Raw genomic sequence first — 23,843 nt, forward strand, 5'->3', positions numbered from 1 at the left:
GTGCTTAATTATTATTCAGTCTCCTTTGACTGTTTTCCTTTCTTTCTGCATCTTGTCTCTTCTCTGATTAAACTTATTCTTTGGCTAAAGTTTGTCCACAGACAAAGGCAGGGTGAGGTCACAGAGGGGTGGGCAGGCAAACACCGTAGAGTCCTGCTCTGTTTCAGCAGTATGAAGGGTCACTAACACGTAGAAGCACTGCCACATGAAAAAATCTGCTCTGCTTGTGTAAATGACAGCCCCTGACCACCTCAGACCTTGGGCTGTAGCCTGGTGCATCCTGTTCCTTCACTCTTTGAGTGCAATCTGATGGGTTTATGGATGGGTTTGCTTATCGTTCACCATGGCCCATGGGGGCTTGGCATGTCAATCCTCATGGATGGAATGGCAACGTTTCACAGCGCACCCCTTGAAAAGTCTCTGCTTTTATGCAAATAAGACACTCCATGTTACCCATCAGTTCAGTTCAGTTCAGTTGCTCAGTCACGTGCTTCTCCAGGCTAGGCTTCCCTGATAGCTCAGTTGGTAAAAAATCTGCCTGCAATACAAGAGACCCCGATTCAATTCCTGGGTCAGGAAGATCCGCTGGAGAAGGATAGGCTACCCACTCCAGTGTTCTTGGGTTTCCCTTGAGGCTCAGCTAGTAAAGAATCTGCCTGCAATGCGGGAGACCTGGGTTCGATCCCTGGGTTGGGAAGATCCCCTGGAGAAGGGAAAAGCTACCCATTCCAGTATTCTGGTCTGGAGAATTCCATGGACTGTACAGTCTATGGGGTCACAAAGAGTCGGACACGACTGAGCGACTTTCACTTTCGACCAGCCCCTTTCTCTCCCAGGTTGCACTTAGTAAATGGAACTGCCGGAGGTAACAAGGAAGAAGCGGAAGAAGCCACGGCACGAGCCAGCCAGAGGAACTCTGACTCCTAGTCAGCAGGGTTATTCTTGCTCCTGTGTGCACAGAAGGGAGTGTTTAAAGGAAATATGAGTTTTACTTTCACCTAATGAAACTTTGCCATTTTCAAGGGATCACACTGTGATCACCGTGATTGCACTAACATTGATGGTAGCCAGTGTGCTGTGTGCTATTTTTAGCACGAAGCATAACACAAAATCCCCGTCAGGCAGCAAGCGGCTCTCATCTCCCGAGGGGCTCATTAAAATGAGACATTTCTCTCCAGAGGCTCGCTCAGTGAGTAGTGTTTAAATTTCTTAACCAGGCTGCACCAAGTGGCCACATAAGAAATGGTTTTGAGAACAAATCCAGTGTCAGGCTGCAGCCAGACCTTGATAGTTAAATCCCAGTGACTTAAAATCTCAGGGAGGAAGTGGTCTTTGAATGAGAGACGTTTAGAATTTTCCACGTTCTAATCAGAAAATAAGAACGCACTTCCTCATCCAGAAAGGAGCCACCTCATCAAACTCTCCTGTCCTGTGAACATGCAATGGCAGCCTAATAGCATTTTGCCAAATAATGAAGTTGTGAATATTAACCCTCATTGGGAATCCAGGTCAAGTATTAACTGCTGTAAATAGAAAAAGCTGGGATTCTGGGAATAAGGCCCATTTTAAACTTGTCAAAATTATTTTTGTTGCAAGTAGGCAACCTCTAAGAGAACATTGCTCAGTGCCTGCGTCTATTTCAATGTCCTACGTAGCTGTCTTTGCTGAAAGCACACCCAGTGTCTCCTAGTGAATAGGCCCCTGAAATGCCAGATAAATAAAAACCATCCTACAATGAGTGCAGTATTCTGTGTCCTGCTGTTGAAAGGCTAATCGTCTTACCCAGCTGTGCTGGCCTGAGGATCTCCAGAGGCCAGTTTTCCACTCCCGGCTGAACCTGAGAGCCCACTGCTTGTGGGTGAGAAGAACCAAAGCCCCCATCATGATGCTGACCCTGAACCACAGCTGAGGACACCTGGGTGCAGGGATGGCAGCTCAGTGGAGACCAGGCTGCTTGGGCTTCGTCTTGGGCTCTCTGTGCACCCTGAGGCTCTCCGCAAGCCCCTGGCTGCCTTGCTGACGTACCAGCCTTCCTTCTGAAGATGATGTCTGTTTAAAACCACCAACTGAGTCCAAAAGACTGTTCTATACATCAGTGTCTCTTTTGCTGTCTCGTATACAGGGTTATCGGACTCTGTGGGAGAGGGAGAGGGTGGGATGATTTGGGAGAATGGCATTGAAACATGTATAATACCATATATGAAATGAGTCGCCAGTCCAGGTTCGATGCACGATACTGGATGCTTGGGGCTGGTGCACTGGGACGACCCAGAGGGATGGTATGGGGAGGCAGGTGGGAGGTGGGTTCAGGATGGGGAACACATGTATACCTGTGGCGGATTCATTTTGATATATGGCAAAACCAATACAATATTGTAAAGTTAAAAAATTAAATTAAATTAAAAAAAAAAAAATCCCTCACTGTCATATTTGTTTCAAGTATCTTCTTCTCAATCTCTGTCCTTTATGCATTTTCTTGTATTTAATTTCTATTAAAAGGAAAATATATTGTAAATAATTTCAATTAAAATACATAATAAATACTTGATTCTTTAAAAAAAAAAAAAAAAAGAATAGAAGTCTTTATTTTAAAAAAAACCACCAACTGTCCCAGCAGGTTCTAATAACGCTCCACTGCAGAGCCTTGATCCACGTCTTCTCTATTTGCAAACCTTGGTGGGAACAGTCAAAACTGCCACCTAAGCAGACCTGCAGACATGTGCCCACAGCTGTGTGCCTCCAATACAGACTAAGTCCTGGTTATCACTGTGAATGTAAGTCAGGGTCCAAAATACGACATTTGGAGCAGACGCGCGTGATGATTGTGATATGGCTCTGAAACCATCCCTCTCGCTCCAAGTGCAGAAATGTTTGTATAAAATCAGATCAAATAAAAGGTCTCTCCCCGGTCCCTTGGCCAAATCATCTTTCATTCAGCGCAGTTGAACAGATACTGGTCTGGCTCAGTAGATCTGACCTTTCCTGTGGGCCCTGTGAGTTTATCCTTTGTTTAAAAATAGTGCATTTTGAACCCATGGTTTTGCCTTTCTGAGTTTATTCTCTGCCTTCATGAGAGACTCCTGTCTGATTGTTCAGATTTGGATGGAAAACTAGACAAAGGGACAGGCTGCTCTCCCAGATTACCTTGTAGCCTGAAAGGCACCCATGTGTCACCTGGCATACAGACAGGACCATTGGAATCTCTCTATAGTTTGGGGTTGGATCGAAGTTGCCAGAGGGGGTCCCATCAGTGCTGTGGTCCAGAACATGTGACCTGGAACCAGGCTTGGCTCCCATACCCCCCGGCCGCTCACCCAGGGGCCTCAGCCAATACCAGACTCTCAGGGCTCATCTGCCTTCTCAGGAAAATGAGAACAGCGACTGTCACCCACTAAGGAGGCTGAGGAGATAAAGTGGTTTCCTATGGGGCCAGGAAGGCTGGAGCCCTGCCAGTGACCCTGGAAGAACACGGACCCTGAGCCATGGAAGCCCACCTCTCCTTATAGTCAGACCACTGAATCCTTGGTTCCAATCCCTGGATTCAACCAACCCTGGGTCGTGTGGTCTTAGTGCTTTTTTATTGAAAAAGTCCCTGTGTAAGTGGACCCCATGGTTCACATCTACGTTGTTCCAGAGTCAACTGTATTATTACAGCTTCTGCCTTGATTCCAGGATCAAGTGAACTGAGACCAGAAAGATTATGCTTGCCCTCAACGGCACACATCGTTCGTCTCAGTCTGGGTTCTCCATGTGGACCCGCCCACGTCTGGGATGTGAAGGGAGTGTGGAGATGGCCCTGGGACATGCTGCTCTGGCACGTGTGCCATTGTGAGCTGAAGGTGGTTGGGAGTCAGCGGGTGCAGAAGACAGCTTTCCAAGAGCCTCCATCCTCTGACTCAAGGCAGAGTTTCTGAACATGAGATGCCATAGGTTCCTGCTCTTGGTGGGGGGTGGGCTGACTGAGAAGAAGACAAAGTTGGCACTGAGACACATCCTCACAAACAAGACTTACTACAATGGCTCACACTGTCTGCATTTCCCCCTATGTTTACCTGCTCACAATGTCCTGCCTCTGGAAGCCCACCCCACTTCCCACCACTTATTGCCCTTTGTTAAGAGTATAGAAGTCTCTGAGACCAACCACTTCTTTGGGTTTTTATTTCTTTCCCGTGAAGCTCCCCTGCCCATGCATGCCAAAAAACACTTATATCAATAAAACTTACACTAAATGAATGTGGTTTTCTCCTGCCAGTCTGTCTTGTGCCAGTTCAGTTCACAGAACCCAGGAGACTAGTAGGAAAAGGCACTTTTTCCTCCCCTCAAATGAAAAACAGGATAGTCCTCACAGTGTGGTATGAACCAGATCACGTTAGATATGCAGTGTACACAAGCGACCATAACCTGGAAAGGAAAAGCCCCTGCGTCATGGATCAGAGGTTGCTGGTGGGTGGTGAGTGCCATGTGCTACTTCCTCATAACTGTGTGTTTTCCAGATGTCCCCAAGGACCATGAGAGAAATCCCTGGGTGGAGGGCCTGGCCCAGCCCGTCCAGGCGACCTGCGGGCCCCCACCCCTGCCCCATCTCTGGGCTGTGGCCAGCAGCTTCCGGGGAGGCGGAAATGAAATGCCTGCCTGAGCGCAGAACGCACACCTGAGAGAACCAAGAGCAGTGAGGCCTGGACCTCCTGGGGCAAGGGGCTGGGGACCATGCCTTCTGTCAGGCAGCTCCGCCCGTGGACTCAAAGTCAGCCAGTCTTCCAGGACCTGCTTGGTTGGCACGAGCCTTACGCTGTTGTCTGTAGAACCAGCTTTGTGTCACACTGAGGGTGGAATACGGAAACAGGTGTGAAGCGTTAAGGATGGGGAACCAGGGATGGCTTCTCCTTCTTCCATCCCCTGGGAGACGTGGTGCAGAGATGGAAGGCGAGGCCTCCTCGGAGAGGGGGCAGTGGGGAGGGGAGGGAAGCCTGGCTGAGCCCTGTGGGCGCTGGGAGGGACAGGGCCGCCTGACACCAGCCTGACACAGCTCTGTGCTTGGCATTCCGGCCCGGCCTGGTGGAGAACACAGGCATCACACACACCCAGTAGAGTAGGGGCTCCCCAGAATCCCTGAGATCCCAGGGCACCTCCCACTGTGATGGAGAGCAGGTCCGCGCCGTGTCTTTTCTAGGACGACCCCTGTGGCCCAAGGTCTAGGGTGTGTCACCTCAAACTACTGAGTGGGACTGAGAGCTCTCAGAAATTACCATGAAAGCAGAAGGAGAATCCTGGCGGAGGGGAAGGAAGGCAAGCTTTATTCTGCCTGGAGCCTGGTGCCCTCCACCCATTTTCCCAGCTCCTGCCCTGCTCCCAGGCAGCAGGGGGTGCTCAGGGGGGGAGGGGTGCTGCTATGTGAGGTGGACGCTCAGACCAGCCCTGCTGGTTCTTCTCTGTTCCTTCCCTGGAGCCCCTCTACTTGGGGGAGGCACCCCATCTGTGAGCCCTGCCTGCTGGAAGCCCGGAGTCCTGTGAAGTCCCTGATTACTCTATTGAGCAAGAAAGGAGGCAGGTGTGCAATAACTCTGCAGCCATGTGGGGCAAGGGACGGGTTATTAGGAGAAAAGAGAGGACCAGTGACCTCTGCGAGGCTGCTTGCTCTGGGAACCTCCAGTTCCTCAGGGCCTCCCTTGACGTCCACGGTGGGAAGGAGGCTGTGGACACCCCAGGGCGTGGGCTCAGACCCAGAGCCGATTCTTACTCACAAGCTGCTAGGCCTCACTCACCTCCGAAACAGCCTCTGAACTGGAAGAGAAGAGAGTTTGCTTGTTGTATCTGTGATGCTGATGATGCCGAGAGCACAGAGCGAGGACAGGAAAAGTGCCCTGGGACCGAGGGATGGATCCCCAGCCCGGAACTCAGGGGACAGGCCTGCCTCACCCCCCTGGCCCAGGATCCGGGCCCGTCCTCCCTTTGGCATCTGTCCGCTGGGTTAGATTGTGAGTGAGAGGGCCGCACACTCAGAGGCCATGCACCACATTTCAGGGGTTTTTGGCCACAAGAATGAGCTCAGCTTTGGCCTGTCCACCGTGAATGGCCAGAGGAAGTAGTGGTCAGGGTGTCTCAGCAGTAGAGTCTGAGGCCACAGGAACTGCCTGGAGGGGGTGCCACCTGTTCCCACCTACACGATCAGGTCCCTCGAGTAAACGTTTTTGTCCTTTGGTCAATGGTGCAAAGTTTCCATCATTGTCACCAAGCAGATGGTGTGCGTGTTGCTCTCAATCCATAGGCAACAAGAAATGTTTCAAAATTATTTTAAAACTCAGTAAGAAGAGAATAGTGAAACTGTCTCCTAGAGAATAAATTGCTAAATAACATTTGACCTCTTTAAAAAATAATAGAAGCAGCTCAAAATAATAAAAGAGGCGAGAGAGATTGTTCTGTGTAACCAGCAGCACATAGGCAGGCTATTTGATGATGAAAGTACATGCTTGGAACAGCAAAGGATACTGTTCTTCTGGCATTTTTTGAAAAATTTCTGGATGTGAACAGCTAAGAGTTGACCATTGCTTCCCCGTTCCAAATCACAGTCTTTAATATGGAAAGAGGATTACGGGCCTTCATTATCTGCATGTAGCTTACTGAAAATCCAAGTCTCAGAAAAACAGAAGTACTCATGTTATTTTGACTTGATGAAAAGTGGTATGATTGAGCCCGGAGACCTTGACTCCAATCCTAGCTGTGCAGCCTTCAGCTCTTCTCTACCTACCAACTTCTCTCACACCTGCTTCCTCCTTATAATCAAAGCGGTGAAGGAACCAAGTTCTCTGCAGCACAAAAAGTTGAAGAGCTCAGTTCATGGAAAGATTGAGAAATAGGAAAGATGGTCTGTAGATAGACAATAGAGATAGGTGATGGGCACAGGGATAATAGGTAGATGATAGATTGATAGATTATATAGAGAGATGATAAATAGATGATAGATGACAATGATAGGTGACAATGATGACAATGATAGATGACAGTTACAAGGTACTAGACAACAGATGGCAGACACGATAGACACACAGATGAGAGAGAAAATAGACTGCCAATCAATAGAGAGATAATAGATGACTGAGTGCCTGCTAAGTTGCTTCAGTCATGTCTGACTCTTTGCAACCCCATGGACCATAGCCCACCAGGCTCCTCTGTCCATGGGATTCTCCAGCAAGATTACTGGAGTGGGTTGCCATGCCCCTCCTCCAGGGGCTCCTCCCAACCCAGGGACTGAACCCATGTCTCCTGTGCTCCTGCATTGCAGGCAGATTCTTTATCACTGAGCCACCAGGGAAGCCCAATAGATGATCAGATAGGTAGACAGACAGACAGACAGGTCTATTACCTGAGCACTGACTTTTGTTTCTGCTCTGTGGCATGACCATAGATATTCATAAGGAAAGATGTCAGCAACTGTTCAGATGAGAAGTCACAAGTCCTCAATATCATATTAATCACAGATGTGAGAGCTCTTATCCCTAATTATAAACTGGTATGAAAAAGAAAACAGACCAATAATTCTCTTTAAAGTAGCTTTTAACTGTTAATTTTTTAAGTTAAAGTATAGTTGATATACAATTTTACATTAGCTTCAGGTATACAGCACAGTGGTTCAGTATTACAAAGGCATATATGTTCTTTTTCCTTTTTAAAATATTTATTTCTTTATTTGACTTCACTGGATCTTAGTTGTGGCATATAGGATCTAGTTCCCTGACCAGGGATTGAACCTGGACCCCCTGCATTGGGAGCATGGAATCTTAACCACTGACTGCTAGGGAAGTCCCTGTGTTCTTTTTCATATTTTTTTCCATTATAGGTTATTTCAAGATATTAAATATAGGTTCCTCTGCTATATAGTAGGTCCTTGTTATTTACCTATTTTATATATAGTAGTGTGTATCTGTTAATCCCAGACTCCTAATTTATCCCTCCCCACTACATTTCCCCTTTGGTAACTATAAGTTTGTTTTCTATGTCTGTGAGTCTATTTCTGTTTTGTGAATAAATTCATTTGTATCAATTTTTTAGTTTCTACATATAAGTGATATATGATATTTCTGTCTGACTTGATTCACTTAATATGATAATCTCAAGGTCTATCCTTCTTGCTGTAAATGGCATTCTTCTTTATGGCTGCATAATATTCCATTGTATATACATACGACATCCTCTTATTCCACTCATCTGTCAATGGACACTCAGGTTGCTTCCATGTCCTGGCTATTGTAAGTAGTGCTGCTGTAAACACTGAGTGTGTGTATCTTTTCAAATTAGAGTTTTCCTCTTTTCTGGGTGTGCGCCCAGTTAAGGAAACTCCATACTGTTCTCCACAGTGGCTGTACCAATCTACATCCCCACCAACTGAGGGTTTCATTCCCTCCACACCCTGCCCAGCATTTGTTATTTGTAGATTTTTAATAATGGCCATTCTGACCAGTGTAAATAACTTAAAAATAGAACACTACAGACATTTTTAACCAAGTTATCACTGATGGCCAAAGTTGTTTGTTGTTTTGTTTTTTGTCAGAAGGGTCACTGCACGTGCTTTGTTCTCACTACTTTGGATCTGCTGCTTTCAGTGAAGGGCCCGTAAACCTTCTTGCAGACAGGGAACTCTTTTTTCTGTTGTGTTCACTTTCCGGTTGAGTCTCCCCTGATCGATCCTCCAAAGTTCCCACGTGGGGCGTGACTGTGCTCAGCCTGAGAAAGTGGAGGATACTTTCAGCAGAAATGCAACAGCAAATTGTTTCTGAGAGATTGAAATCCAACAACAGTATTTGCAGAGTCAAAGTGTCTCAGTTTGTTTAGCATAAAGAAAACTGAAATGAACACCCAGAAAGGACAACGGAAAGCGTGCATTTTCTATCAACATGATGTCATGACTTTGCGGACAACTGTCTTGCGACAGTGAAGGCCACCTGACCCTGGAGCAGCCGTCGCTGGGCTGTGGACGCTGAGGTACCCGATGTATAAGCATGACTGGAGATGCCCTGTGGAGCCCTTCTTTACATTTCCTCCACTGACCATAGTGAGTCTAAATTTTACTTCCTGTTTTGCATATCTTTCCTTTGAATATATGGCACATCTCCTATTTGGAGATCTAAATTGACATATGTTGTAGGCTTCTGTAAATATCTATGAAAAATACAACTTCAGAGTTCATGAAAACTTGAAGTGGAGCAAAGCAAGAATGAAACCATGATGTTAAAGATGTCATCAAGTACAAGTAAGAAAAATAATCAAACCATGGGTGATCCAGATGGTGTTGGTAGCACCTTGTGTGAGACAGGGACACACAGGCCTTCTCAACGTGTGGGCTCCCAATGCAGTGACCGTGTTTACACTGCTATGCAAACAGAGCCCTGGGGAAGTGGGATTCATGCTGCTGTGTAGACAGGTGCCTCAGGCCTTCGGAAATGGGATTTGAATGGCAGATTTATGTAAAAATCAGAGACCAAATTACGTAAAAATCTACAGAAGGAGGGGAAAAGTTTCCACCCCACACTTCAGAAGCTGTCACAGTTGGTGGCGTCTTCTCTCAGGTGGTTCTGCTTCCTGCAGGAACAGCCTGAGATCATCCTGGCCCTGCCAACCACGCCTGCCTTGGGTCTGGCAGGATTGGGAGATGGCGGATGGCTTCCAAGCCTTCCACCTGGTGGAAGCATCCACGGTGGTGTCGCCACGCCCATTGTGGTTTGAGAGTCAGAATCGAGAGCAGAGGAAGCCATGGGGACCTCAGCAGCCCCAAGACAATCTGGAGGGGAGAGAGGGTCTGGGATGTTGCCCATGAAGAGATGGGGGTGCACATCAGCTCAGATGGCAGCCAGAGCTTTCAGCAGCCTGTAAGAGTGAGTGCGCTGGTGGTTAGGGTGGAGAAGTATGGGCGGAATATTATGCTCCTTCCTTTCCTTTGCATGTTCCCACTGGTGACACTCAGTCCCAGGCACCAGAGCCAGGGCACCTCAGTGGAAGCAGCTGTCGCCTTGCCCTCCAGGTGTGCCCTCTGGGTGTGCCCTTCTGCTGCTCAGCCTTGCAGGGCACAGTTGCCCGACTGAGTCATACCCGACAATGGGGGAACACCGCAGGTCCTGTTAGAGTGAACTTAACCCCTGTCTCTAAGGTTTTGGCAAAGACATGCACCCTCTGGGCATCAGTCCCTGGGGAATGAGATAAGGGTGGCCACTTGCCTTTCTCATGGGGTCCTGGTGAGGATCAAACTAGGCCCGGACACTCCGTGAATGCTGCCCCGAGGGAAGACCTGAGCCCCTGACGCTGCCTCTTGGGTGGAGGCACCATCAGAGTCTGCTTGACACTGTCTATTGCCCTGTCTGTTGCCCCTGCAGCGCTGTGTGAGGGTTCAGCCCTTCCCGGCCTTGAGCAGGAAATAGTAGGACCGCAGCCTTGCTGACAAGCTCATCACCTCGGGGGACCCCAGGCTCCCGGAAAAAGTGACAAAATGACAATGAAGCCTCCAGACCGCAGAGCACAGTCTGACCTTGGCCTCAACGCGAGAACCCAGTCCTCTGCCTCAAATGCAGAGACATGGCACGCCTCCGTGCAGGGAACACAGAACACTGACGACGGTAAGCTGGTCACTGCGCCCACGAGCTCCCCAGCTCCAACTGCTGAGACTGTGGGCTCCGGTGACGGGACGCATAGACCCACGGGGCTGAAGTGGCTCCTCCAGCCATTTCAGAAGCTCAGCCCGTTGTCCACCTGCTGCTGATCGCGGGCCGCACACATCCTAATGGTCACCCCTGATGCAGACTGGCTCCTGGACGAGGGTGACAGAAAGTAGCAGCAAACAGGAAGAACACAGTTGCCCTTTCTAACTAAATTTCTCTCGGAAACGTGTGACCAATGATTAAGCATCACCTTGTCACTTTAGAAAATTAAGTCCAGCCCGTAAGTGCAGGTGGCTGACCAACCTAACATCAGTTACACCCCTCAGCACTGCCTCTGGTTTTGTTATTTTTATTGCTTGGATTTAATCCTAAATCACTTGATTCTTGTATGTCAGAAGACATTCTATTTTTCACATGAATACAAGCCATGAAAGACAGATCTCTTAGGCTGGACCTCACCTCACAGAATATTTGTATTTCTGAGAGGTTTCAGGCCCTAAATATCCGACTTTACTCAACTGAGCCAGGTCTGCTATTTCAGGGAACTTGCGTGGATCACTCAACTAAATATTCATCGACTTCGTCATTCCCTTCTTATCCACTAGGAAACCGTGTCTTTTACAAATCTCGTCACTGCAACCGCAAACTTGATTTTTCCCTTTTTTGGTAAAGTATTTTGCCCTGGGGCTCTCCTATGCAAAGAGGAGAAACCATGAATTAAGAAATAGTACAAGAAAATGTTTATTCCTCCCGCTGGATCTTAATTTTTGAAATAAACACTGAATCTTTGGGAAACAAAAACTGTTTTTCATGCAGCCATCAAGGAGGGATAATCCTGAACCACGAGTGGGGTCGGGGCTCCACGCCCACCCAACACTTTCTCCAGGGCCTTAGTTTCTATGCAAACAGCCAGCCGCCGCAGCCAATTGCGGAGCACAAACCACACAGAAGATGAGCTGAGTCAGAGCTGCCTCCGCTCCACTCCAGACCGCTGCTCACTCTCCAGAGAAGAGGAGAAAACTAAGGAGAATGAACCTTCCCGAACAGCTCTAATCACAGGCTTGTGTAATGTGAGTGTATCACGAAAGGGCTCTTCCTTAAAGGAAGAACTGATTTACGGCACGTCACCAGGAGGAGTAGACTTAAAACAAGGCAGTTCAACCAAGTAAGGGGGGCAGTGAAGAGTAAAACAGCCGTTCATGCAGCCACCCTGATGCGGCAGCTCAGACCCATGAAAAGTCCTGGAGGAAATCGAGCTGAGAGGACCCACACATGCACACACACAACACCTGGCCCTCTCTCTCCCCGTCTGGTCTGTTGTCCCCTCATCTTACACGGACTCATGTCTGTGCCCGACCATGTGAATCTTCACTGAAAGCTGCTGACCGCGCAAGGACTCACGCCCACCGTGCGTCTGCTCATTACGACCCTACGTACCGGACTTCCCTGGCAGCCCTGAGGTTAAGAATCTGCCTTGCAATGCAGGGGGCACAGGTTTGATCCCTGTTCAGGGAACTAAGATCCCACATGCCCCAGAGCAACTGAGTCCCCACACCACAACTACTGAATGCTCAGTTCAGTTCAGTTGCTCAGTCGTGGCCAACTCTTTGTGACCCCATGGACTGCAGCGTGCCAGGCCTCCCCGTCCATCATCAACTCCTGGAGTTTACTCAGACTCATGTCCATCAAGTCGGTGATGCCATCCAACCCTCTTGTCCACCCCTTCTCCTCTCACACCACAACTAAAGAGTTTGTGCGCCCTAAAGAAGATCCCGCATGCCGCAACTGAGCCCTGATGCAGCCAAATTAAAAAAAAAAAAAAAAAAAACTATTTATATTAGATGGTATTGTCACAAAAGAAGATAGAAGATAGAAAAAGAAGGAAGTTGATGGAAAAAATCCTGCTCGGTGTTTTTAAATGCAATTCAAATAAATGTGTTTATAGTATATAGGACAATTCCTTCTTATTTTTAGGAAAAAAATCAGATGTAAGAGCCCTATGTATATGTTACTTGAACTGTATCGCATTATCTCAGTGACCGCAAACTCTTTTAATTAGGTTTTATATCACGATCCAGTGCACATGTGCAGGCACACACATGCACACACACACAACCATTTAACACTGTGACATGATACTTTATTACATGCAGTGCACTTAATTCTGTTCTATTCTGTTTTATTTGTGTCTCCATCTCTCCTTCCTTTCGTACTAAATTGATCTCGTAAGCCTAGTGGGTCAGGACCCATGGTTTGCAAAAACGCCTCTCCAGGTGGGACACTGAGCTGAAGCTGGCTCACATGAGATTACTCCCCGTCATGGCCGATGGTGGCATGTGTGCCGGGGGAGGCACAGGTCTCCTCTGATCTGGCTCCAAGGCTCTGGGAAGCTCCTGAGTGGACCAGACAGCGCAGTTCATGTGAGGGGTTGGGGGAGGGCTCCTGGGGTGACTGGAAGGGCTCAGGGTAGGTACAGAACAGCACAAACCAGGCTGAAACTAACTTGGCTCTGGGATTCAGGCAAGATGCATCCCGGGACAGCCAGCATCCCTGCTGCCTTCCTCTGGCCCGTCTCTGCCGCCTTTGGGGCAACTGTGCTCAGTTAGTCCTCGCCGTGTTTACAGGACCCCCAGAGGTTAGTGATGCGCTCTGCTTCAGGGCCTGGAGCTGCGTCCCTTCTGTGCTGAGGGGGCCAGGTGCATCACCAGCCAGCAGGAACGTCGCACAAAGGCAGACCCCAAGGAATGAGTTGGTGCCTGAGCGCCAGGTGCCTGACCTACAAAAACCAGGAATCCCAGTGACAAGGGGCTTGACCCCGGGCTAGCACAGGCCCACCCACTTCTCTTATCCCATGAATAAGTCTGGGGACCGAATGTACAGCGTGTGACTGCAGTGAACAATACTGTGCTGTGTACTTGAAATTTGCTAAGAGAGTAAATCGTGAATATTCTCACAAGTACAAAAACTGATGCTGAAGCTCCAATACTTTGGCCACTTAATGCAAAGAGCCGATGCATTAGAAAAGACCCTGATTCTGGGAAAGATTGAAGGTGAAAGGAGAAGGGGACGACAGAGGATGAGGTGGTTGGATGGCATCACCGACTCAATGGACATGAGTTTGAGCAAGCTCCAGAAAGATGGTAAAGGACAGAGAAACCTGGTGTGCTGCAGTCCATGGGTTGCAAAGAGTTGGACATGACTTAGCGACTGAACTACAACTTGAAGTGACAGATGTGTTCATTGAATTGTGGTGATCATTTGCAATGTATGCATATGTCAAATCATCACATTGTACACTTTAAATTTATGCATTTTTGTCAAATATACCTCAGTAAATCTGGGGAAAAAACATTTATTTCTACATTCTTACTTGTGACTCAAATGGTCAGAAGGAAAACAACTTGGTATGTTTTGTATTTTGTGTTTCTGTGCAAATGACATGGAGATGACACTTTAAAACACTTGACACCGAATTCACTGAGCACATGACCAGGTTTCCATAGCCCTCACTCGGGAGCTGAAGTTCAGCGTTAATCAGAGTGAGAATGACCAGAAAAGTAACCCAAGGTGCCCTTCACAACACAGTGCTGTCCACTGCAGCCTCTGAGACCAGCCATGGTTACTTTCCCAAACTGCCTACGTGCCTCACTCAGCTACATCCTGTCCATTCCATCTTCTGGGTAAAAACCTAAAGTCAGAGGAAGGCCGGCCCAGCAATTCTGAGTGGCCACCCTCGCTGGGGGACCTCTGTCTGCTCTTGACCATGGTCATTGGACTGCTGAACTTTACTGAGTTTACTGGACATTCAGATGAACAATAAAACTCCCTTTTACATTTGAAAGGTCAAATGAAGACCAAACCAGTTACAGAAACATGTAAGAATGTCCCCCAAACGGCTCGGAACTTACTCGTGGTATTTTGCTGTTTTTCTCTTTGTGAATTGAGACAAGGCTTGTAACACAGGGGCCTTCATATGTCTGTTAAATTAATGAATTCTCTAAAAATAAAACAACTAATATGTATCTATACCATATTCTCATTGTACCATCTGTATTATATTGCCTATGCTAATCTCTCTTGTATTAGGATTTTAACTTCCCATGACAGTTTAAATGAACTGTTAATGTGTCGACTTGACAGGGCTGATGGAAGCTCAGACAGCTGGTGAAATGGGATGTCCAGGGTGCATCTGTGGGGGTGTTTCTGGAAGCAAGCAGCATTGGAATCTGTGGACTGAGTGACAAAGGCCACCCTCTCCAACGTGGGGGGCACCATCCAAGCTGAACAGTACAGAGAAGTCCATCTTCTCCCACCCTCGGACATCAGCGCTCTGGACCTCAGGCCTTAGGACTGAACGACCCGGCCTCCCAGGGCTCTGGCAGGTGGACAGTGGGCGGCCGGCAGGCTCGCCTGGGTAAATGCCTGTCTCTGTCCACATCTCCCTGGCTCTGCTCCTGCTCCTCCTGCAGAGAAGGAGGAGCTCTTACCCTCACCCTCAGCAGTGCTCCCATGACCCTGGGGCCCAGTGTGTGCTTAGGACACTGCATGAAGCCTCCTGTTGAAAAAGCAAGTGGCTGCACTCTCCCAACTCTCACAAAACCTTTCTTAAGTCTCTTCATCTGATATCTGGTAGAAATCCATAACACAACAGACGTGGACGTTCGGGGGATGTTCAGAGTGCTTCTTGCTTCCCAGGGGACAGTGGCTTTCATTAATGAACGGTCGAGACCAAACCCCAGCACAGATCACAGTCTCTGTGAGCTCGAAGCAGGAATGCCAGTGGAGGCTGAGGTCCTGACTGATGTCTATCCTCTGGACGATCATTGAGCAAGGACAGTGTCAGAGCACCTGTCAACCCAGCAGCCACGTGAAGCCCAGTCTCAGCCCTGTCCAGCATGGGGGGCTGCACTGTGGTCGCCTGGCCTTCTCCTACCGCTCAAGCTTCCTCACCACCCACTCACCATGGGCAGTCACCACTGCAGGCAACTGGCCATGTCAGACTATACGGACTGATGGCAAGACAGGCCTTCCAGAAGTGATGAAGCCCCTGGGTCAGCCTTAACCCCCACCAGAGGCTCTGACCCAGGCCTCTACTCCCCACTCTGACCTCCCAGGGTCACAGGAGGTGCATGCACACGGTATACCGTGTCCACTCACAAATCAAGGCCGGGCAGGCCCCTGGAGGAGGCCATCACCGGGGCTGGGAATTTTAGTCCCAACTTTCCCTCTGCTTGGATAACTGCCTCAGGATCCCTGGCCTCCTGGCTCCCTGACCTAGCCCCACATAACCTCCCAGCGCCCTTGAAGGCAGGACCTCCAAGGCCACATGGCGTGGAGCTCCATGGCTGCCGGGCCTCCAGCCTCCGCACCCCTGTGTCCAGGCCCTCATCCAGCCCCTGGGTAAGACCAAGGGCCTCATTCCATCACCCAGAAGCTGCTATTACATTGAAAGCAATTTGTACCAGAGACAGTGCTTTCTAAAGGCTTAGTGTTTGGGTTCAAAGGAGCACACTAGAGGGGACACTTGGAAAACGTTAGCATTTAGGTTCTCAGACCCATCAAAGCTGGCTGCCTGGGGCTCTTGGTATCTCCAAGGCGACCCGTAGAGTCTGATATTCTGCAGCTAAGCTCCCACTTCTCTGAAAGGGTGTAAGAATTAGGTCAGCTACTGTGAAAGCTCATAAACAGAGTGGTTGAGAATGACCTCGTTCTAGCTGTCCCAATACCCAGGATTAAAAGGTTAAGAAAACAGCGTGTCCCTTTTATGTCCTGGGAGACCAGCACTTCATCTGGATTTTTGCAGGAAAACACTTCATTTATCATGAAAGTCGATGAGCACCTTATTGACTGGACAGAAGATTAAGGCTATTAAGAACATTTGCTAAAATAAACAAGGTGCTTTCAGCTGGGCAGGAAGGCTGATATTGTGCATAATCACCAAGCCAGTCAACTGAAGAAGAAGAAGCCAGCCACCACGATCATGGCAGATGCCCGAAGGGAACGGCCAGCCAGGTAGAGACGGCCTTCGTTCACAGACAGTAACACAAGTCATAACACGGAGGCAGGAACGTGAAACCTCCTTAGAGCAAGCTGGGGAGTCCTGGAGTGCTGTCTGTGGGTGTCACTTGAAAAGGCTTTTATCAAGTCCAGGTGAAGCTGGGGGCTCCCTTGAGCACCACCAGGCAGGAAGGAGCGGGGAGCTGGGGCAAACTCCTCAGGGCCTCATGCCTGAGCAGCTTCTGCTGTGATGAAGGATGTCTGACATCTGCAGGGACCAGAGTCCCCTCTAACCACACCCCAAACAGGGTCCCGGGAGGACAGGTGGGAGCCGCATGGCCAGTGGCAGGGGTCACATTGTCCATACACACTCGGGATCCAGGCTCTGCTGTGTCAGGGAAGCACTCATTAGTTGGTCCCACTATAGCTGGCTTCCTGACTCAGTTTATACGATTTTAAGTATTGAGGTTTTTCTGTAATGATGACAAAACACCAATTCTGGAAATGTGCTTTTCCTGTTTTCGCTGAAAATATTCCTGGTAGACACAGCTGTCCTGAGCCATCCAAGCCACTGATTAGTTTCCTCAACCCTCCCTCTCAAGCATTCCCTCTCAGTTTACTAACTACTATTTGTGTGGTTTATTAACCCTGTGAGATGTCCCTCTCGGTGCATCAGAGCCACCTGTAGCAGCTTCAGTCATGGGCGTCTTGATGATGTGGCCTGACCAGGGTCGGAGCGGGTGAGTGACACTGTGGGTGCCTGGGGGTGCGGCTGGAGGACAGGGACACCGGTGCTGTGGGTTTGCGTCTCCAGTGGCCATCGCGGTCACAAGTCCCTGATCCACAGTTGGTGATGAGGATCAGCTCACCTGGCAGGTGAAGGCGTGTATTGAGTCCCCAGGAGGTGGGGGCACAGAGGCCCCCCAGAGCTGAGCAATCGTCCCTGCCACTGCAGACTCGGTATCCGCCAGGCCTCACCACAGCACGTCAGAACTCGGGCCTCCTCCCGGCCTCCTCTGCTCGGAGAAACTGGCCCTAGGGTGCCCTGTTCCCCACAAATGTGACTCTTTCTCTCCCAAGTCTGTGTGTGTGTGAGCATGCCCATTCGCGCGTAATCACATGCGGGAGCAGACGTGTGTCCCTGAGCCCGGGCTGGCCTGCAGTGGGCAGTGGGCGAGCACAGCAGTGCAGGGCCACTTCGGCTAGGTGCTCACTAGCCGTCTGCTGTTTTACTGAGAACGTGGGTGCTCCCTGAGGGCGCAATGAAATGAAGCACTGTCCGAGCAAGGCCGTGGTTTGGGGCCCTCGGGGACCTGTTGCTCTCAGCGCGTGAGGGTCTCCAGGTAAACACAGGGTGGTGCGGTCGCCAAGGCAACAGGGGTACTCATCTCCGGGTTCGCAGCTGTATTTCACCAATTTGGTGCTCTGCTAAACACAAAGTAATGCCTCCTTTAACGATACTGGGCCAGGGGTCTTAGAAATAAGGGAGCCCCCTGGAGCAAGCGCCAAAGTGCTGAATCCAACCGCGGAAAGCACCCCATCACCCTGCGAGCCTGCCGTGGTTTCCACCGCACGGGGGCTTCAGAGACCATCGGGCTCGGCGCGGCCCCACCCTCAACGCAGCAGACCAACCACCCAGAGCATCTTCTCCACCTGCCCACGGGGCCTCTCCTCAGTCACCTGCAGGACGGGGGCGGGGGCACCAGGGGCAGCGAGGGGCCCGGGTCTGACCCCCACACTGACCTAGATTTGGTGGGTTGTCTGGGAGCTCCCGGGACCCTAGAACAGCAGGCGACCTCCCACTGTCAGGATCCGGCCGCGTTCTAGCCTCGGGAACCCTCCCCAAGCTGCCCTCCGGTGCGTGGGGGACACAGCTTACCTCCCACCCCCGACGTGAGCCAGGGCCCAGGATGTCAGAGCTAGAGCTAGGGTGGCCACAGCCACAGCAGGAGAGAGGAGCCCAGCTTCCACAGACTCGCGGAGTGAGCTTTGAAGGGGCCTTTTGTGCAGGTGAGGAGCGAGGTCTCACTGAACAGTGGAGTAACTTGAGGCCGCCTGCCCACTAAGGAGCAGCAGGCTGGACTCCAGCCGTGTCCCTGGGGGCAGTGGGCTCATTCTGAGGGCGAGGGTGCCACCTCCTGGGCCTTTGGGGAAGCGCTACACCTGCCTGTCCGGATGCTGGCTGGAGCAGGGATGGGTGCTGGGCCATCAGGGAGCCCCTGAGGGGCGCTTAGTGCTGGCAGGTTAACATCTTGATGCGAAGGTGCATCACAGGGGAAACACCCCAGGCCTCTGGAAACATCCCTCCACAGCTGGCAGGTGTGTGGGGCAGGACCCTGGGTCCTGGGAGTGGTCAGCCCCTGGGGGCCCCAACTCCACCCGCTGTGTCCTGGACCCAGTGCAGCGGCCAGGAAGCCTGGGGACAATCAAGAGAGTTCCCAGCGAAGCAGAAGGAGCCCGCGTGGCCCTTCCCATCACCAGACTCAATGGCAAGGGCATGAAGACTGAGCTTTCTTCCTGCTGGTTTAAGATAGACCCCAGTGGCTGTCCGGTCAGGTTCTCCCCTGTCAGCCCACTCCCTGTGGAGCTTGCTCTTGGAACCTGCTCCACTGCGAGATGTGGCAGAAACACAAGTTATACCTAGTCGTTGTTATCCTCACGTTGTGTGTGTTTGCAAACATCAGTAGGATCCCAGTCAGGAGCAGAACACGCACCTGGAGTGAGGTGCAGCCTGCAGCCTGGGTGGCCCTCATTTTGTACAAAAGGCTTCCATGCTATAAATAACTGCCCCCAACCTCCAGGGGGCCTGGCATCAAAGAATGTGGGTCCCCAACTCAAGAGGGAAGAACCTCCTTCTCATCTATCCCCCTTTTGAAAATCCCAGTGTCTCGTGGATCACCCACCCTGGGCTCAGCCCTTCTCCCCGTTTGCTCTCGTGTCTCAGAGGGAAGACGGCCCAGCCTGGAGCCTCTGCCCCGGAGATGTGTCTCCTGAGGGCCTGCCCTGAGGCCGGGGGAGGGCACCATGTCCCCGGAGGGCAGTGGTTCACCAGCGACTCCCCCCAACTCCAGCTGGTGCCCTTTTCACCCTGACCTGGTGTTCCCAGCCATCCAGGACGCACCCCCACCAGACCCTGCAGGGCGGCCCAATGTGGTCCCTCCAAGCTTGTTCCCTGAGACCTGGAGGGCAGGAAGGATGAACCTTCACTAGCAGAGGTGCATCCTGTTGTGGACGAGGGAGTTGGGGCGGGGGGCCACGCCACGCAAGAAGGCCTTTCGGGAAGGCTAAAGTCACAGAAGGCACAGGGAGATGGGACCTCCTGCAGTCCTGGAACCAGGTGCTGACCTTGTGCCAGGAGACAGTTGTGTAACGAATAAATAAGTGAAAGAGTGAGGGGACAAATGAGAAAAGTGATGAGGGATTGGGCAACAAAGTGAGCAGGTGAGCGAACAAGTGAATGAGCAATGGAATCAATCAACAAATGAATGAAGGAAGAAATGAGCAAACCGGTGAACAAGTAAATGAAGTAGAACAAGTGAGTCCTGACTCACCTCCTATCTCCCCATCCCCTGGCTCCACCCCCTTGGGCCTAAAGAGATGAAGGAGGGGACAGCATGGCTTCTCTGAAGGTGACCCCCGACCTTTTCCCACGGGGCCTGTCAAGATGAGAGCAAGGCAATGGAGGGCCCAGCCTGGGCCCAGAGCCCCTGTCCTCTTGATCCCTGCCATTTTAATGCAGAATGTTAAAAAAGTCAAAATTAATGCAAACCCCATGACAAAACAAGACCAAAAAAAACCCAGCATATTAAATAAAGACAGGATTACTATTCCTGATTTTTTCTTGCCTCAGGCTTCAATATGGCTCATCACAAAGCTGTCTTTATGTGAGATTTTGTTTTTTGTTCATCATGATTTTTCTGGATTAATTTTGATGTTTTGACATGTTGCATTAAGATAGTATTTATTTCTATTCCTGAGAGTGGCTGTGTCTTTCTTCTCTGTTCGGTGCCTCCTTAAATGTTACACCCAGGTGGTTCACTGGTCCCTCACTGGCCACACCCCACCCCAGGAAAGGAGTGCTTCAGGCTACAAGACAGCAGGTGGTTTCCTGGGGTCCTTCAGGCAGGGGTCCGAATCAGGCACCAGCTTGCAGTGTCTGGTGGGAACCCGCTCCCTAGGCTCTGGGTCACATGAGGTCAACAACTGGTGTCTCATCTATGGAAATATTGGAATAATAAAGCAAGTTTTAAGTGACATGCTTTTGGGAAAGATATTACATGCAGATCTTAACCTGCACTCAGTTGTGTTCGCTCCAGACTTGGTCAGGAGTTTGTGGTTCAGATTCATCTGCATTGTTTGCCAGGTGCTGTTCTGGGCCCTTCACCCCACCTGGTCCATCGTCCCCTGTGTCCCTCTCTAGAGTTAGCATCCCAGACGTCCCAGGGCAGACACAGAGACAGAGTATGATGGCAACGCTCTCATCTCAGCTGCCGGGTAACAGGCCACCAACCTGTGCAGAGACCCTGGGAGGAGGGCAGGCAGCCAGACCCTGTGGACAGGTGTTGCAGGCCTGACCCCAGGCCAGCTCTCACCAAGAACTCAGTGGATCTTCCCCACCAAGACGGTAACACCCGCACCCCAGGGCGTCTGAACTCGGTGAAATACAGCTGATATTCTGTTTCACAAAAGCTATGATTTTATAGAATAAAGAGCCCCTCCTCCCACACTATTGATCACAGAGGCTCACAAACTCCCTCCAGGAGGATTCTTCCATGGGCTGTTTTATCATTATGGCTATTAAGGTCCTTCCTAGCAAAGCGCTGAAATTGTGATAGAGAAATACAAATCCTTTCTGCCTTCACGAAGGAAAATTGTTATTGCTATGGAATATATGAATTGCAAAATACCGTAACATAAAGATTTGCAATGCATTTCTGTCATATGGAAGAAGAATTGAAGTTAGTTGGATTTATTTAGATGTTGACAGAAAACGGCTGCCTTCATGCCTCGGCACGGATGATGATTCACATGTATTTATAAACTTAAAATGGTGAAAAAGAGACACTTGTCAACATAGCCCTTAGAAAACCCAGGGACTTTTGGCCCCTGGGAGCAGATGTGTGGGAGAAAAGGGAGGGGCGATGCAAGGAAAACTGAAGGCCTCGCTTGGCTTCAATATGCAGGAGCCAGCGGGGCGTGGGGGTCACAGGCCTCGACACCCGGACCCTGGCCTGTCCCGTGCAGATTTGAGCTGCAACACCTGGGATCCTTCTTGGGGCTCCTGCACCCACCTGCCGTAGGCAGCTAGTGCAGCTGTTCCGACCTGAGCCCAGCCAGGTCCCCTGTCTGCAGGGGCAGAGGAGCAAAGCTGAAGTTCAGGTGCTAAGCCAGGCTTGTCCATCGCCATGACGAGGTCTGGGACATGCCTCCCCAGAATACGACACCTGGGCCTGTGGAGTATTTCCAAGTGAAGAAGTCTGAGCAACAGCAGGTGTGGGGGGGTGGTGCTCTCTGGCCTCCCCTGAAGCAATTCACCAGTGACCCTCGCACGAGAGCTGCCTCACCTCTGCCACGAAGAGAGGAACACGCCTGTCTCCAGGGTGCAGGGATCTACTCTGCCCTCCATAAAGCCTCTCCCAGGCTGTGTTCTTGAGCGGGAAACCCCTCTGACTCGTCTTTGGGGTCCCCAAGCCCTGTTAGAAAACACTAGTGATGTCTCCCTGCTCCACACTCCTTTCTGAGCCATGCGTGGGACACTCTGGGGCTCGCAGAAGCGTCGTGGAGGGACAGGGTCTTGGTGGATGGACCACGTCTGCCGCCTTTTCCTGCTCATGCCCCTCTGTCTGTTCACACGGCCCTGGGTTGTCTCAGCCTCCTCGGGGAAACCTGCCACAGGAGCAGCAACAGGCACGTTCCTAGCTCGTGGCTTTGGAAAGTGGAAGTAGAGACTGAGAACAATAGGTGTGGAAGGGTATTTTTATCTCAGAGCCAGCTCTTTTCTCCCCCTGCTTCTAGGCTAGAATTGTTTTCCTAAACTGGAGGAAATGGAGAACACAGATCAGTTGAGAGAAAACAAAACAAAACAAAACAAAAACATTGAAATGCTGGTGGGCTCCTGAGAGGGGACTCCGGCCCCTCTTCCAAGGAGACGGCAGGATTCTCAGACAGTTGGGGGTCCGGGCGAACAGACACCAAGGCTGCCTGTCTGCAGGTCGCTCCCGGGGAGACCCAGCCCTGCAGACAGCCACTCGTGCAGAAACACGGGTCCAAGGGCCTAGCTACTCAGGCCAGCTTAGCACCCGAAGTCCCGTGTGCCCAGGGTGGAGAGCAGGCAGTAGCTTCATCTCGTCTGCCCAGGGGCAGGGATACACGACAGCTGGACACGGAAACATCTTTTGGACACGAACTGGGGAGACAGCAGTGTCAGCCCACAGCCTGACCAGGGAGGTCCCCAGAGACAAGATGCTTCCCTTTCTGGGAAGGCCTACTGCTTCAGAGTTTCACTGTGCTGCCAGCCTGTTTCACCTGTTTATTCTCCACAGTAGGATGCCTCTTTCCTTCCAGGTTCCCCATGTCCATGCAGGACTCTGTTGAAACACGTGAGAACTTCCCTCTGAGCTCTAGGCTTGGGTGAGGGCTCCCAGCTCCATCTGCAAGCTGAAGCCCCGGGTGGGGTGGGGGAAGCAGTCTGGGACTTGGGTCTGGGAGTCCCTCACATAATAGAGCTGTTTATCTGTGGACCCTCCTCCTTACCTCGGGAGACACTGGCTTCTCAGGTAGGAGCAGCTAGAATAGATCATGTCTGTGTGCATGTACAGTCATGCTCCAGGGGCCCTGTTTCTGCGGGGAGCAGGACGACAGGATTTAGCGTGTGACAGGCTTTGTGGTCACCACTGGGTTGTCTGAAAGCACACCCTGAACCTGAACCAACCTGGGGGGATGGCTGTCCTGTTTTCAGGACTCCTTAAAGCCTGGACCCAGCGTGGGGTCCGTGTAGTGACTGACTGACCACACGTCCACTCTCCAGCCTCCTTAGCGAGCTGTCACAGGTGCTGCTGCCCATAGGCAAGGTGGCCACCTCTAGTGGTTTGATCTGATTGCTTATAGAAATAACCAACCACCTGAGTCGAGGGCCCCGGTGTTTGACCCAACACTCAAGGATGATTGCCTTCTCTCATGAATGTGAAGGTCACAGTTTTAGCT

This window comes from Bos mutus, chromosome 13 (genome assembly GCF_027580195.1).
Source record: "Bos mutus isolate GX-2022 chromosome 13, NWIPB_WYAK_1.1, whole genome shotgun sequence".
NCBI lineage: Eukaryota > Metazoa > Chordata > Mammalia > Artiodactyla > Bovidae > Bos > Bos mutus.